The sequence below is a fragment of the Hemitrygon akajei genome, chromosome 3 (assembly GCF_048418815.1).
Source record: "Hemitrygon akajei chromosome 3, sHemAka1.3, whole genome shotgun sequence".
Classification (NCBI taxonomy): Eukaryota; Metazoa; Chordata; class Chondrichthyes; order Myliobatiformes; family Dasyatidae; genus Hemitrygon; species Hemitrygon akajei.
This window is the reverse complement of record NC_133126.1, coordinates 5,608,395-5,621,272: the sequence shown is the minus strand read 5'-3', so window position 1 is coordinate 5,621,272 and position 12,878 is coordinate 5,608,395.

Sequence of the window (12,878 nt, the reverse complement as noted above, 5' to 3'; positions counted from 1 at the left end):
CAAACATTGGCTTATTCCTCGCTCTTTGGCCTGGATCCCATGGCCACGATTTGCCCATACACGCTTTGCTGCAAATGGCCTGCACTTCTGAGAGTTTACCTCCCACCACAAAAACAGCAGGTTGTGCAGGTGGTTCAAATTCTGACAGGGAAGTCAATTCCGACATGAATCACGTAAGGTTGGTTTGCAGGAACAGCAGGCTATCAAGAAGGCAAATTGAATGTTGGCCTTCATTGCTAGAGGGATCAAAATTTGAGAGCAGGGAGCTTATGTTGCAACTGTAAACGGTACTGGTGAGGCTGCACTTGGAGCTCTGCGTGCAGTTCTGGTCTCCATACTTGAGGAAATATATACTGGCTTTGGAGGCAGTGCAGAGGAGGTTCACCAGGTTGATTCCAGAGATGAGGGGGTTAGACTATGAGCAGAGATTGAGTCACCTGGGACTGTACTCGCTAGAATTCAGGAGGATGAGACAAGATTTTATGAAAAAATATAAAATTATGAAAGGGATAGATGAGATAGAGGCAGGAAAGTTGTTTCCACTGGTGGGTAAGACTAGAACTAGGGGCATAGCCTCAAGAATCAAAGAAATAGATTAGGATGGAGATGAGGAGGAATTGCTTCTCCTGGAGAGTGGTGAATCTGTGTAATTCTCTGCCCAGTGAAGTAATGGAGGCTACCTCAGTAAATGTATTTATTACAAGGCTGGGTAGACTTGTTCATAGCAGGGGAATTAAGGGTTATGGGGAAAAGGCAGGTAGATTGAGATGAGACTGTGGTCAGATCAGCCGTGATCTTATTGAATGCCAGAGCAGGCATGACAGGCCAGTTGGCTACTCCTGCTCCTATTTCTTATGTTCTAAGTTACAGGCTATTGTTTGCAGTGATCGTTTCCCAGAAAAAGTGTCCATAAAAAGGGGTTCTGAACCTCTTTTATGCCATGGACCAATACTAATAAGTAAGGGGTCTGTGGATCCCAGGTTGGTAACCCCTTCTATAAAGTGGTACTAGGCACAGGAGTGTCTGTATGTAAGGTGACCTTGACAGGAAATGATGAAGTTGTAGTGGTGGAGGTGTGAAGAGGTGGGTTTGTGGGTGAGGGTGTTGATCAGACTTATTAACTGAGGAAAGTAACTGTTTTTGAGTCTGGTGATCCTGGTGTGAATACTACGTAGCCTCCTCCCTGATGGGAGTGGGACAAACAGTCCATGAGCAGGGTGGGTGGGATCCGATTTCCAGCACCTTTCTGACTGTTTGTCATCAGGACTATCAATTGTTCCTGTTCAATTCTTTGTCCAGAAACATCAGATCATTGAATCAGGAGTTCACTCAGACTAAGATCTGACCTTAAGATCATTTTGGATTGACGTGCAGTCAGTGACTGCACCAATCTCAGCCCCAATGGTACACAGAAAACCTAAGAAAAGACTTGAAAGAAGCTTTCAAATCAGCAAGCATTTATTGCAATATCAGCGTCCATATAGTTAAGGGACTCAGACTTCAGTAATAATGGAACCAAAGGTAAGGTGCAGGATCTGATTTAAACTGGCAACTTATCATTAACTTCTCTTGAATGAAGATGTGCTTTATCTGCAAACTGCAGGGAAAAGTTGGAATCAATCTGACTGATATTGTTTAGGTTGAAGACTCTAAGGAACTTCTTCTGCAATATTGTGGATGAAAGATTAGCCTTTAATTATTCCCATACATCCATTTTAGTGTCTGGTAAGACCAAATCCTGGAGTAAAAGAGGGTAAGTACAGAGGAATTTAATCTTTAGTCACTTTTGAAGTTTCAATGTTTTTTGCACCTAAGTCAGCCTCAGACAGAGTGACATGATGGCACTCATCTCCTCTCCCTATAATGCCACCTTTATGTCACTGTTCCAGGACCTAGACAGTTCTGAGCCTACTTACTTTCTAAAATTAGATAGGTTTACACATTAAACATGTAAGCTGTAACGTGTAACATGTAACATGATTACAATCATTTTAGAAAATGATGGTGGAGAAATTGTAATGAGAGATAAGGAGATGGCGGTGGAACTGAACGAGTACTTTGTATCAGTCTTCACTGAGGAAGACATCAGCAATATACCGGATATTCAAGGGTGTCAAGGAAGAGAAGTGTGCGCAGTCACAATTACGACAGAGAAAGTACTCAGGAAGCTGAATAGTCTAAGGGTAGATAAATCTCCTGGACCAGAGGGAATGCACCCTCGTGTTCTGAAGGAAATAGCAGTGGAGATTGCGGAGGCATTAACAATGATCTTTCAAAAGTCGATAGATTCTGGCCTGGTTCCGGAGGACTGGAAAACTGCAAGTGTCACTCCGCTATTTAAGAAGGGGCCAAGGAAGCAAAAAGGAAATTATAGACCTGTTAGCTTGGGTGGTTGGGAAGTTGTTGGAGTCGATTGTCAAGGATGAGGTTACGGAGTACCTGGATGCATATGACAAGATAGGCAGAACTCAGCATGGTTTCCTTAAAGGAAAATCTTGCCTGACAAACCTAGTGCAATTTTTTGAGGAAATTATAAGTAGGCTAGACAGGGGAGATGCAGTGGATGTTGTGTATTTGGATTTTCAGAAGGCCTTTGACAAGTCACACATGAGGCTGCTAAACAAGATAAGAGCCCATGGAATTATGGGAAAGTTACATATGTGGATAGAGCGTTGGTTGATTGGCAGGAAACGGAGAGTGAGAATAAAGGGATCCCATTCTGGTTGGCTGCCGGTTACCAGTGGTGTTCCACAGGGGTTTGTGTTGGGGCCGCTTCTTTTTACGTTGTATATCAATGATTTGGATTATGGAATAGATGGCTTTGTGGCTAAGTTTGCTGATGATCCAAAGATATGTGGAGGGGCTGGTAGTGCTGAGGAAACAGAGAGTCTGCAGAGAGACTTGGATAGATTGGGGGAATGGGCAAAGAAGTGGCAAATGAATTACAATGTTGGAAAGTGTACGGTCATGCACTTTGGTAGAAGAAATAAACGGGCAGAGTATTATTTAAATAGGGAGAGAATTCAAAGTTCTGAGCTGCAATGTGACTTGGGAGTCCTCGTGCAGGATAGCCTTAAGGTTAACCTCCAGGCTGAGTTTGTGGTGAAGAAGGCGAATGCAGTGTTGGCATTCATTTCTAGAGGAATAGAGTATAGGAGCAGGGATGTGATGTTGAGGCTCTGTAAGGCACTGGTAAGACCTCACTTGGAATACTGTGTGCAGTTTCGGGCTCCTTATTTAAGAAAGGATGTGCTGACATTGGAGAGGGTTCAGAGAAGATTCACTAGAATGATTCCGGGAATGAGAGGGTTAACATATGAGGAACGTTTGACCACTCTTGGACTGTACTCCTTGGAGCTTAGAAGAATGAGGGGGGACTTCATAGAAACATTTTGAATGTTGAAAGGCATGGACAGAGTGGATGTGGCAAAGTTGTTTCCCATGGTGGGGGAGTCTAGTATGAGAGGACATGAATTGAGGATCGTAGGGTGCTCATTTAGAACAGAGATGCAAAAAAAAATTTTTAGCCAGAGGGTGCTGAATCTATGGAATTTGTTGTCACGGGCAGCAGTGGAGGCCAAGTCATTGGGTGTATTTAAGGCAGAGATTGATAGGTATCTGAGTAGTCAGGGTATCAAAGGTTATGGTGAGAAGGCGGGGGAATGGGACTAAAGGGGAGATTGGATCAGCTCGTGATGAAATGGCAGCAAACTCGATGGGCCGAATGGCCAACTTCTGCTCCTTTGTCTTATGGTCTTATGGTCTTAAAATGACTTACTTACAATCATATTTATTTATCTATTTATTTACTTATTTCGAGATACGATGCAAAACAGCCCCTATCAGCTCAATGAGCTGCACTGCCCAGCAAACCTTCGATTCAACCTGAGACTAATCACAGGACAATTTACAACAACCAATTAACCTACTAACCGGTACGTCTTTTGGAAGGTGGGATGTTGCTGGAGCACCCGGAGGAAACCCATACGCTCTTGACAAGAACATACAAACTCCATACAGACATTTTACTGCTATTGAACATTCTCTTTTCTTATTTATTTAGAGATTACAGCACAGAATAGGCCCTTCCAGCCAATTAGCTGCACCAACTTAACCCTAGTCTAACCACAGGACAATTCACAATGTCTAATATACTGACTAACTGATATGTCTTTGGACTGTGAGGGGAAACCGGAACACCCACAGAAAACCCATACACACACGGGAAGAACATACAAACTAGTTTCCAGAGGATGCCAGGAAGAAACTGAACTCTGACACCCCTGAGCTGTAATAGCCTCACTCACCATGACACCCCAAGTACCATCCTTTCTTCTTAGCCACCAGAAGCCAAATTAAACAATCAATAAATTATCTGTTTTTATTAACAATCTATCCAACAGGTTGAAAGACACCCAAGATTGGTCTCTTCCTTAATATTTTAACCTTTGTTAGTTTAGAGTTAAATCAAGCACTTAACAATCTGAGCCAGTACTTCTATTTATTTTAATATTTCAGCACACATCAAAAGTTGGAGAGACTCAACAAGTCAGACAACACCTACGAGGTGAAATGGGCTGTTGATGTTTTAAGCCGAGATCACCAGGACAGGAATGGAAGCCATAATGGGAGGCCATGGTAGCATAGCAGTTGGTGTGACGCTATTACAGCTTGGGCTGTTGGAGTTTGGAGTTCAATTCCAGCGCCGTATGCAAGCACTTTGTACGTCTTCCCTGTAAACACATGTGATTCCTCCAGATGCTCTGGTTTCCGCCCAGAAACTAGGGACATGCTGGTTAGCAGGTTAATTGGTTATTGTAAATTGTCCCATGATTAGGCTTGCATTAAATCAGTGGTTTGCTGTGTGGTGCAGCTCGTTGTCCCAGAAGGGCCTGTTCCAAACTGTATTGCTAAATAGATAGACAGATAGATAAATAAAAAGGTGTTGTTTGGGAGGAGGAGCAGGAGTTGACATGTGATAGATTAATCCAAGTGAGGGGGAAGGCAGGAGAGTGAGGAGGCAAAAAGGGCAAATGTGAGAAACTGAGAGCTGGTTGGTGACAAAAGCAAAAGGCTGATGAAGAAGGAATCTTGTAAGCAAACCAGAGGACTATAGAATGGAGACCAAGAGATGGGGAGCTAGAGGGAGGAAGGTGAATGAGGGGTGTGTTTACTGGAAGCTAGAGAAGAGAGCATGTCTTGGGTGGTGGGGGACCGTGATGATTGATGTTGCTTTCCTGCAACAGCGTTTCATGTAGATGTGCTCAGTTGTGGGGAGGGCTTTGCTAATGAGCCATATCCACTACTATTTGCAAGATTTTCTGTTCAAGGGCATTGGTGTTTCCATACCAGGCTGTAGTGCAGCCAGACAATATACTCTCCACTGCACATTTATAGAAATTTGTCAAAGTTTTAGATGTTATGCATTAATTTCCAAAAACTCCTAAAGAAGTAGAGGCACTGCCATGTTTTCATTGTAATTACATGTTCGTGCTGGGCTAGGACAGGTCCTCCAAAATAATAACAAGAAGGAATTTAAAGTTGCTGGCCCTCTCCACCTCTGATCCTCTGAGGAGATGTGGTTCATGGACCTTTGGTCTCCTTCTCATAATATCTCTATTCAGTTCTTCCAGCATCAATTGCAAAAGTATATTTCAATTCTTTTTCCATAGCTCAGTGTGCATAAGTTTCTAACCACACTCCAAAAATGTTTGGCTTCACCATTTTAGATATAAACATAATCAGCTAGATTTTGTTGGAAAAACGATGCCAATACAGATGCTTTTAGTGTGAGAATATGCATTTGATACATCCTTTAATTTTGAACAAGTCTGGCGACCTTTTTATTCAATATTTTCACATGATTTAATTTATTTTTATTTATTTATTTTTCTTTATTCTCTTTGGGGAAAATCCTTATCCATGAAGGTTCGGAGATGACTGGAAGGATGTGTTTTTCTTTCTCTCTCTCTGTTTTTTTCTAATTTTATCCTCAATAGGACTGCCCAATCTTTCTTTTTCTTTCCTTTTTTTTCTCTTCCTTTTTTTTGTTTCAGTTTAGTTAGTGGTTTTTTTTCCTTATCAATAAAATTTCCAATTTTTTTAAATGATTGTTATGAGGAGTTGTAGTTTTTTTGACCATTGTATATATAACAGTGTAGCGGTGTGCTACACGCAGCGCTAAAATAACGACATGGAGTCAGTAAACTGCAATTAAAGATGATTTTATTCGAACTTCACAGTCTTGCTTTAAAGCCTCCCTCATCCCGCCCTCCCCGGGCGCGGATGCTGTAAGGGACACGTACTCACGAACCCCCGCAGGCTTTTTTCCCTTTGTTGCGGACCTGGCCTTTATGCCTGCGCGCTGGCAGCCGGTTCGAGTGCGCTAGGAAGTGGGTCGCCACAACAGCATAATATTTTACTTATTTGATTTTGATATTATATACTTTTTGTTTTTACTATTGCTGTTTATATGTCTTTTATATTATCTACTTGTTAAACTCCTCTTCCGATTTGTATATTCTTTATTTGGAAATCAATAAAAAAGATTGAAGTGAGAATATGCTAGCACTTTTATGTCAGAATGGCATAGGCTGTAAATTTCAAATTACTGTTTGATTTATCCTGTTCCATCTGTCATAGAAACTTGAGTTTAGCATCATACAGACAAAATCAAAAAGGGTGAACACAGAATTGTAGGTATTGTGGCGACCCACTTCCCAGCGCACTCCAACCGGCTCACAAAGCGGCACGCGCCAGCATAGAGGCCGGTCCCAAAGAGGGCGCCAAGTCTGCTTCACCAGCAAGGGGAAAAGCCCGCGCGCAGGACAGGACTGTGAATAAGTGCCCCCTACAGCATTCCCGCCCGGGGAGGGCGGGATCAGGAAGGCTTTAAAGCGAGGCCGCGAAGTTTGAATAAATCTCTTTTTGCAACTGCAGCTCATCGACTCCGTGTCGTTATTTCAGCACTGCGTGTAGCACACCGCTACAATTGGTGACCCCGACGGCCCAAACAATATTTGGGCTGAAGATGAACGACGCTGCATCTGTTCATGCAGTTTCGTTAAAACTGCCAAGCTTCTGGACGCTGCGACCTCACCTATGGTTCCAGCAAGCAGAAGCAAAATTCCACATTCGGCAGATAACCTCGGATGCCACACGTTACTACTACGTGGTGAGCTCCCTCGACCAGGACACAGCGGCCCAGGTTGAGGAGTTCATACAGTCTCCCCCAGCGGATGGCAAGTACACGGAATTCAAAACCCTGTTCATAAGGACTTTCGGACTCTCACGGCACGAGCGGGCTGCCCGCTTAATGCACCTGGAAGGTTTGGGAGACAAGCCGCTGTCGGTTTTGATGAACGAGATGCTGTCTCTGGCCAGAGGACACAAGCCCTGCATCATGTTTGAGCGGGCATTTCTGGAGCAGCTGCCCGAGGACATATGCCTGCTGCTGTCCGACATGGATTTCGGCGACCCCCGGAGGGTGGCGGCCCGGGCAGACTTGCTGTGGAACGCCAAGAAGGGGAGTGAGGCGTCCGTCGCACAGATCACCAGGCCATGCTCCCAGCAGCAAACCAGACCAGGCCCGGCCACAGAGCCCACTAACCCCAGAGGCAGGGGTGAGGAGGCCAACGAACAATGGTGCTTCTACCACCAGCAGTGGGGCGCAGAAGCCCGCCGCTGTAGCCCACTCTACAAGTTCCCGGGAAATGCCAGGGCCAGTTGATGGCTACGGTGGCTGGCCATTGGGATAGCCTCCTGTATGTCTGGGACAAGCGGTCAGGACGCTGCTTTTTGGTCGGCACCGAGCCGAGATCAGTGTCTTACCTCTGACGAGTTACGACACCTGCAACAGGGCACCGTGTCCCACCCTGAGGGCCGTGAACGGCAGCACAGTAAGGACCTATGACACCCGTACGGTGCGGCTACAGTTCAGCTCCAGCCGGTTCACATGGGACTTCACACTGGCTGCCGTAGCCCAACCGCTCCTGGGCGCAGATTTTTTTGGGCTCACAGCCTACTGGTCAACCTGCAAGGGAAGAGACTGGTCCACACCGAGACCTTTCAAACGTTCTCCCTGGGTGAAGCCCAGTTGCCGGCCCCACACTTAGACTCTATCACGCCGTCCGACAATGACTACACCAGAGTCCTGATGGATTTCCCATCGGTTCTGCCACCGCAGTTCACGGCAGCCATGCCCAGACACGGCGTACAGCACCACATCCCGACACGAGGACCACCCCTCCACGCCCGTGCTCGAAGGATTCCCCCGGACAAGCTCCAACTGGCGAAGGAGGAGTTCAAGAGGATGGAGGAATTGGGGATCATACAGCAGTCTGAGAGCCCATGGGCCTCCCCCCTGCATATGATGCCCAAAGCAACAGGGGGCTGGAGACCATGCGGTGACTACCGCAGGCTGAACGAGGCTACAACACCGGACCGCTACCCTGTGCCGCACATACAGGACTTTGCAGCAAACCTGCACGGCACACGGATCTTCTCCAAGGTAGACCTCATCCGGGGATACCATCAAATCCCGATGCATCCGGATGACGTCCCCAAAATGGCACTCATCACCCCTTTCGGCCTTTTCGAGTTCCTCCGCATACCGTTCAGCCTAAAGAATGCCGCACAGACATTTCAGTGGTTAATGGATGTGGTGGGGCATGACCTGGACTTCGCTTTCATCTATTTGGACAACATCCTCATAGCTAGCAGCAGTCGCCAGGAGCATCTGTCCCACCTCCGTCAACTCTACGCCCGACTGAGTGAATATGGCCTGACAATTAACCCGGCCAAATGTCAGTTCGGGCTCGACACCATTGACTTCCTGGGCCACAGGATTACTAAAGACGGGGCAACCCCTCTGACCGCTAAGGTAGACGCGGTCCGCCATTTCCCCTGACCCAACACAATCAAGGGCCTTCAGGAATTCATGGGTATGGTAAATTTCTACCACCGCTTCCTCCCTTCAGCTGCCCGAATCATGCGCCCCCTGTTCGTCCTGATGTCGGGTAAGGGCAAGGACATTACCTGGGACGAGGAGTCTGCCGCCACTTTCATTAAAACCAAAGAAGCCTTGGCAAACGCCGCGATGCTAGTGCACCCCAGAACAGACGTCCCTACCGCCCTCACAGTGGACACATCTAACACGACAGTCGGTGGGGTGCGGAACAACTCATCGAGGGTCGCTGGCAACCCCTGGCGTTTTTCAGCAAACACCTACGACCACCCGAGCTCAAATACAGTGCTTTCGACCGGGAACTGTTGGCGCTATACCTGGCATTCCGGCATTTCAGGTACTTCTTGGAAGGTAGGCTCTTCACCGCGTTCACGGACCACAAACCGCTTACCTTTGCGTTCACGAAGGCATCCGACCCCTGGTCATCCCGCCAGCAGCGACATCTGTCCTACATCTCCGGATACACGACGGATGTCCGGCATGTCTTGGGAAAGGACAATGTCGTGGCGGACGCCCTCTCCCACCCTAACATCCAAGCCCTGTCCCGGGGGTAGACTATGAAGCACCGGCGGAGGCGCAGCAGGCAGAGGAGGAGATCCCTGGTTACAGAACCGCAGTCTCCGGTTTGCAGCTCCAGGACCTCCCCGTAGGCCCAGGTGAGAGGACCCTACTCTGTGACGTCACCACCGGTCAACCCCGCCCCGTCGTTCCGGCAGCCTGGCGGCGACGCATTTTCGACTCCATTCACAACTTAGCGCACCCCTCCATCAGGACAACCGTCCAGATGGTAGCCAACAGGTTCGTTTGGCACAGACTCCGCAAGCAGGTCAGTGAATGGGCCAAAACGTGCATGCACTGCCAAACAGCCAAGGTGCAGCGGCACACCAAAGCTCTGCCGCAGCAGTTCCACTCCACCCACCAGCGTTTCGACCACATTCATGTGGATATCGTTGGCCCCATGCCAGTCTCACGAGGAGCGCGGCACCTCCTGACTATCGTGGACCGGTTCACAAGATGGCCAGAGGCGGTCCTGCTCACCGACACCACCTCCAAATCTTGCGCCCGGGCACTGATCCCCGCCTGGGTAGCTTGCTTTGGTGTACCGGCCCATATTACCTCCGACAGAGGCGCCCAGTTCACCTCCAGTCTGTGGTCAGCTATGGCCAGCCTTTTGGGGACACAGCTGCACCACACCACTGCCTACCACCCACAGTCGAACGGACTGGTGGAGCATTTCCACCGTCACCAGAAGTCGGCTCTCATGGCCCACCTGAAAGGGCCTAACTGGGCAGATGAGCTTCCCTGGGTCCTGCTCAGAATCCGCACAGCACCCAAAGAAGGTCTGCACGCCTCGTTGGCCGAGTTGGTGTATGGCGCACCCCTGGTCGTCCCAGGAGAGTTCATACCAGCCCCAAGGGGGCAAGAGGAAGAACCCGCAGCAGTCCTGCGCAGACTACGCGAGTACAGACTACGCGAGAGGCTCGTTAACCTGGTCCCCATACCCACTTCGCGGCATGGGCAGAACCCGACCTGCGTACCCAAAGACCTGCCAAACTGTCGTTTTATACGACGGGGCGGACATCGGGCACCGCTACAGCGGCCCTACGAGGGGCCGTTTACGGTGATCAGAAACAACGGGTCCACATTCGTGCTGGACATTGGGGGGAGAGAGGAGGTTTTCACGATGGACCGACTCAAACCGGCCCATGTGCACGTGGCGCAGCCGGTCGAGATTCCGACACCCGCGGCGCAGAGGCAGACCTCCCTCAAACAGAGTCTGGCCCAGACTGTGGACATTGGGGGGTGTATCGCCAGTTCTGGGGCGGGGGAGTTGTGTGGCGACCCACTTCCCAGCGCACTCGAACCGTCTCACAGAGCGGCGCGTGCCGGCATAGAGGGCGCCAAGTCTGCTTCACTAGCAAGGGGAAAAGCCCGCGCACGGGACAGGACTGTGAATACGCGCCCCCTACACCATAATGTATTGGAGAGGAATTAAGCCATTTGGCCCATCGAGTCTACTCTATCGTTTGATCAGGGCTGATGCATTTATCCTCTCCACCCCATCTCAAGCCTTCTCCCTGGAAATCTTCTTGCTCTGACCAATCAAGAATCTATTAATCTCTGCCTTAAATATGCATAAAGACTTGACCTCCACAGCCTGTGGCAAAGAATTCTACAGATTCACCATTCTCTAGCTAAATTATACAAAAGCTCTGCCAGAGTTTCCCAATGAGTTCCTCCAATGGATATTCTGCTACTCCAGATTCACCACGTCTTGCATTTTCAACAAAAATGTGATAACCTACCCAAGATCCACAAACCTGCCTGTCCATAAATCACCAGCACATCTTTCCCTTCCCCCCCTTTCTGCTTCCCACAGGGATCGCTCCCTACACAACTCCCTTGTCCATTTGTCCCCCCCCATCCCTTCCCACTGATCTCCCTCCTGGCACTTATCCTTGTAAACAGAACAAGTGCTACACCTGCCCTTACATTTCCTCCCTCACCACCATTCAGGGCCCCAGACAGTCCTTCCAGGTGAGGCGACACTTCACCTGTCAGTCGGCTGGTGTGGTATACTGCGTCCGGTGCTCCCGGTATGGCCTTTTATATATTGGGGAGACCCGACGCAGACTGGGAGACCGATTCACTGAATACCTACGCTCGGTCCGCCAGAGAAAGCAGGATCTCCCAGTGGCCACACATTTTAATTCCATGTCCTATTCCTATTCTGATATGTCTATCCATGGCCTCCTCTGCTGTCAAGGTGAAGCCACACTCAGGTTGGAGCAGCAACACCTTATATACCAGCTGGGTAGCCTCCAACCTGATGGCATGAACATTGACTTCTCTAACTTCCGTTAATGTCCCTCCTCCCCTCCTTACCCCATCCCTGATATATTTACTTTTTCCCCCCCCTCCTCTTTTTTCTCTTTCTCTGCCCATCACTCTGCCTATTCTTCATCTCCCTCTGGTGCTTCCCTCCCCCTTTCTCTCGCCCTAGGCCTCCCATCCCATGATCCTTTCCCTTCTCCAGCTCTGTATCCCTTTTGCTAATCACCTTTCCGGCTCTCAGCTTCACCCCACCCCCTCCGGTCTTCTCCTATCATTTCGCATTTCCCCCTCCCCCTCCTACTTTCAAATCTCTTACTATCTTTCCTTTCGGTTATTCCCGAAATGTCGACAGTGCTTCTCCCTATAGATGCTGCCTGGCCTGCTGTGTTCCACCAGCATTTTGTGTGTGTTGCTTGCAATAACCTTTCTCCTTTCATTAGCCACTGAATGACTGAACTGCAATTGTGGGACCATTTTGATTCCTATCCCTATTCTCATTCTGATAGGTCGATCCATGTCCTCTTCTTTCACCATGATGAGGCCACTCTCAGGATGGAGGAGCAATACCTCATGTTCCTCTGGGTCTGGATGAGAATCAGTTTCTTTCCCCAGGCTATTAGGCTTCTGAACTCCTTGCCACATCATATTCTGAGTCACTAGTTAATCTGTTCCATACCTTACAATATTTAATATTAATACACTTCAATTTGTTATTTATGTGTAATTCATCTGTAGATTTTATCCTTCCATTCATGAGTTACCCTGTTATGTGTACTAACCTGGTTCAAAGAAATGTCTCATTGCTATATATATATTATATATACGTTATATATAGGTATATAATTAATTGACAATAGACTTGACTTGACTTGTGTAGCCCCCAACCTGATAGCATGAACATCGATTTTTCCCGGTAAAAAAGATTCCTCCTCCTCTTTTCTTTTCCCATCTCTGACCACTTATTTCTTCTCACTTGTCTTCATCTCTCCCTGGTGCCCCTCCTCCTTCCGTTTCTCCCATGGTCCATTCTCCTCTCCTTTCATATTCCTTTTTCCCTTTCCCAGCCACTTGGTGTGGC